Source organism: Aphelocoma coerulescens, chromosome 1 (assembly GCF_041296385.1).
Source record: "Aphelocoma coerulescens isolate FSJ_1873_10779 chromosome 1, UR_Acoe_1.0, whole genome shotgun sequence".
Classification (NCBI taxonomy): domain Eukaryota; kingdom Metazoa; phylum Chordata; class Aves; order Passeriformes; family Corvidae; genus Aphelocoma; species Aphelocoma coerulescens.
This window is the reverse complement of record NC_091013.1, coordinates 1,596,968-1,601,614: the sequence shown is the minus strand read 5'-3', so window position 1 is coordinate 1,601,614 and position 4,647 is coordinate 1,596,968. Positions and strand designations below refer to the sequence as shown.

The 4,647-nt window shown below is 43.4% G+C and overlaps 1 long non-coding RNA gene across 1 annotated transcript; it reads right to left on the bottom strand.

Moving 5' to 3' along the window:
• Positions 1 to 437: 437 nt before the first annotated feature.
• LOC138117627 (uncharacterized) lies at positions 438 to 4,061 on the bottom strand. Its single transcript, XR_011154744.1, has 3 exons — positions 3,836 to 4,061; positions 1,316 to 1,453; positions 438 to 829 (listed from the first exon to the last, which is right to left on the bottom strand). It is a non-coding gene; the product is annotated as an uncharacterized lncRNA (long non-coding RNA).
• Between the last annotated feature and the right edge of the window lie 586 nt (positions 4,062 to 4,647).

The window sequence follows — 4,647 nt, the reverse complement described above, 5'->3', positions numbered from 1 at the left end:
TGTTTTTTGATTTGTTTGTTTATTTGAAGAAACAAATTTATTTATTTTCTTCTCTTCCCCTAAGCAGAGAAGAAAAAGAAATCAGATTTTTTTTTGGTAGATGTAGACATTTCAAGATGTTTTTCCTTTTTTTTTTTTTCTTTTAAATGAGGGGAAAATGACAACAAAAATAGCATAACTCCTTCCTTTATCCAGTCATTTTTAATAGCAGAACCCTAAAATCTGGTTTGGAAGAGGGAAGATGCGTTACAGAAATACCTCAGCAGGCATTTTTTTGCCCTGATCCTGGCCCAGTGACAGTAACACCCTCCTGAATATTTTTCCAGCACAGGGAAGGCTGTGGATGGCTGGTTTAGAGCCCCTGGGCCGATTTATGTTTGTCCCTTACGGTCGTGTCCGTGTCGGAGCCACCTCACAGGACCAAACCACGAGCGCCGGAAAATTCAGTGATGGAGAAGCAGCCACGGAAATCTCCCTGCCTGAGGCTTGTGCTGCTCGGGGCTGATGGCAGCGCTGCCACAGGAGCTCCTGGCTGGCAATAAATCTGTTGTTCCAGCGTGGGGGAGTAACACGAGCCAGGTTTTGATGTTCCCCTTGTTGTGCGGGGTGACGCCGGTGCTCAGGTGTAACCTGAGCCCAGGAAAGCGATGCCAGCGTGTCACTGCGCTCCCAGGGACTCCTCAGCCCTGAAAATGTCCTGGAATCAAGGTTTTTTGTTCTGTTCTGGTTTGGGAAAAGGCAGAGTTGGACTCTGAGCTCGTGAGGCTCCAGGGGCTGAGATGGCCCACGGAGATCAGAGGGAATTCAGATCCATCGGAGCAGCGCCGCCCTAAAATCGGAGAAGGGCTCGGGGAATTAATCCAGGGCTTAATTTACACAGGAGCTGCTGTCTTGCAATTCTGTTCCCTGTGTCGGTGTTAGGAGGACAGACAGGAGGACAGACAGGAGGACAGAATTTCCAACTCCTTGCCCAGCCTCCTGTCACACAAACAAACTTAAAATTTGTTCTGACTTCTTGTCACAGACTCCCCTGGATGACTTTTGGGGTCCTGTTCACTCCTTGACAGGCCACTGAAATTCCTGTAAGGTTCTGCCTGAGGCTGGAGGGAGCCCTACTCATCACTGCACCTCCCTGTCATGTAATCCCAGGATCCCTGAGGCTGGAAAAGCCCTCCCAGCCCAGCCAGGCCCAGCTGTGCCCGATGCCCACCTTGTCCCCAGCCCAGAGCACTGAGTGCCACCTCCAGCCCTTCCTGGGACACCTCCAGGGATGGGCACTCCAAACCTCCCTGGGCAGCTCTTTCCAAGGCCTGACCTCCCTTTCCATGGGGAAATTCCTCCTGAGCTCCTTCCTCTCAGCTGTTTTCATCCTCTCCCACAGCTTCTGTTTGTATTTGATGAACCTTTTCAGAGGCTTCTCATTTGATTTGTCTTTAAAACATCTTCCAAACCACTGCAATAGGAACAACAACAACAAAAATTAAATAATTAATATTTATGAGTTGCATCTTGTAGTTCACTAAACAGTTCTGAAGAGCAAGTCAAAGGAAACAGAGTTGGGAAAATCTCTTTGCTCATCAGCCCCTGTCAGTGCTGAGCTGCTTCTCCACGGGATATTGTCAAATGCTTTTTCCAGCTAATGTTTAACTGGCCAGATTAAACATTCCCATGTGGGTTCCAGTTGAGGGGGGGGTGGATATTGCAAGAAATGCTGAGAATCCCCTCCTCACTGAGCTCTGCTGCCTCGTGGGAAGGTGCCAGCAAAAGAAAACCAACACAGAGAACATAAAATCACTGGCCAGGAGTTTGGAATAACAGCTGATGGGAAGGGGAAGGATAAAGACCCCATTAGTGGGTGACATTTTTCCAGTCTTTAAATTTAAACAGAGTTCATTTAGAAAGTTCTAGAATGGCCATATCTGTTTCCAGGGGGAAAAAAAAAGCCCGGATTTCTCAATCAGCTCAAATGTCCCTGGCCATATGTATTGGCATTGGGACTCCTCTTTCCACACAAAACTAACCCCGGGATTAGCAACACCAGTAATTATTTGCTCAAAGTGAAGTCCAGAAATAAACCCCGTCAGGATCCAAACCTTGTTAAATATTTTGTGGTGCTGGACAGAAGGAAGACATTTCAGATTTGTAGTTATAATTCACTACTAGGAGGGAGAAAATACTCCCAAAGTTTCCTTCTCTTTTTCTCTCATTGTTCAAGGGCTTTGTGTGAGCAAATTCTCCAGCTGGGGAATTGGAGAAAATACTGGCAGAGTGGTGGGGGTTAAGAACTGGAATTGTTCAAGTGCTAATTAGATGTAAATTGGTGTATAGGAAAATAGGAAACACTAACGTAGGTCAAAACAAGGAAATCCAGGTTGGACTTTTTGAGATTCAAACAGGATTTTAAGAGAATTAGAAGAGTTAAAATCTGTCACTGAAGCTGTTAAAAGAAAGTGAGTCCACTGGCATGGGGATGGAATCACCACAGTGGGATTTCAGCTCCATAGGAAGTTTTCAAGGGGTAAGAAGTGGAAAACAGAGGCTGGAGTGAGCCAAGGTGGCAGAGTCTGCAGTGCCTGGTTGTAGAATTCGGATTTTGGCACAATTTGAGGTTGTTTGATGGGGTTTTTCTGTTGATTCTGAAGAGAGCTACATCTACATCTGTATCTATATCCACATCTGTATCTCTATAGCTCTATATCTCTCTATAACTATAGCTCTAGATATATCTATATTTATATCTCTTTATATCTATATCTTTATATCTATATATCTACATATCTCTATCTATACTAGATATTTATCTATGTTTATATGTCTATATGTCTGTGTCTATATCTCTATCTCTATATCTCTATATCTCTATATCTCTATATCTCTATATCTTTATGTCTCTATGTCTACATATCTATATCTATACTATATATTTATCTATGTATCTATATATCTATGTATCTATATATCTATATATATATATGTATCTATATATCTATGTATCTATGTATCTATATATCTATATATCTATATATCTATAGATCTATAGATCTATAGATCTATAGATCTATAGATCTATAAATCTATATATCTATATCTATATATCTCTCTATATCTTTATATCTCTATATCTATATAGCTTTATACCTTTATATCTATATATCTATATATTTATATATCTATATATCTCTATATCTCTATATCTCTATATCTTTATATCTTTATATCTTTATATCTTTATACTTTTATACCTTTATACCTTTATATCTTTATATCTATATCGATCTCTATATCTTTATCTATATATATCTATATGTCTATATCTTTCTATCTTTCTATCTATATATCTATACCTCTATCTCTGTGTATCTGTATCTCTCTATCCTATATCCATGTCTATCTCCCAGCAGTAGCAGCCTCAGTGCAGGGAGCGTTCCCTAAGCCGTGCCTAACTGGGGTTCATGGCTTTCCACCCTGTCCCAGGTGGTCCCTAATCCCTGCAAACGCCTTTTCACCTCCTCTGTTCCCTGCTTTCCTGGAAGATGATGGAAGAGACCTTTGGAGTTTCAAAATGGATGAGCCACTTGGAACCACGCTGAAATCAGCTCTGCACTTTCAGCCTTTACTCAAGACACGGCTGCTCCGCGTTTTTCCCTCCCTCCCTCCCTCTCCTCGATTTTGTAACCTGCCTTTCACAAACGCCACGAGGAACTGGATGATCCCTTTTAGTTCCTCCTCCAAGGCCAGCAAATCACAGCTGACTCAAATCTCTCTGGTCCTTGTCCTCTCTGAGAGCAGCTCTGGCTGTGTGAGAACTGTTTAAATTGTTCTGATTGTTACTTGCCCGAGACAGTTCTGACATCAAGGCTTTCTTTTGGAGCTCTCAGACACTTCTTAGAGGAAGATGTTGGAAAACCTGTTGGAATAAGCCCAGAGGAGCTCTGGAGCCAGGCTGGGAGAGCTGGGATTCTTCAGCCTGGAGAGGAGAAAGATCCATGGAGAGCTCAGAGCCCCTTCCAGAGCCTAAAGGGGCTCCAGGAGAGCTGCAGAGGGACTGGGGACAAGGCATGGAGGGCCAGGAGCCAGGGAATGGCTTCCCAATGCCAGAGGGCAGGGCTGGATGGGAGATTGGGCAGGAATTGTTCCCTGGGAGGGTGGGCAGGCCCTGGCACAGGGTGCCCAGAGCAGCTGGGGCTGCCCCTGGATCCCTGGCAGAAAAAAAGTGCCCATTTCTAGAGTTCAGCTACAAAAGAGGAAACAATTGGTTGGTTTAGTTAGAATTTATATTCCTGTTATTCCTGCTGGCTGTTCCAAGACAATGACAGGACTTCATCCTGCTTCACTGGGAGCAGAAAGGGGCCACTTTCCCTCTCTGCTTTTTTGTTATCATTTTATTACCTTACCAATACATCCATCAGTTTGTTGGTGAGTTTGCAGCACAGCTCACAGGCATTCCCAGAGGTGTTTTCTGGAAAGGAGTAACACAAACATCAGGAAGAAAGTTGACACAGAGTGTTTTGGTTGGAGTTTTTTTTATTTTAATCACAAAACCTTGCCGGGCACCGATCAATTCTTTTTTTAAACAAGAATTGCTCCAGATTAAACAAGAAAAGAGACCAAACCACCCAGGGTTTGCTTGTTTTGGACACTGTTCCT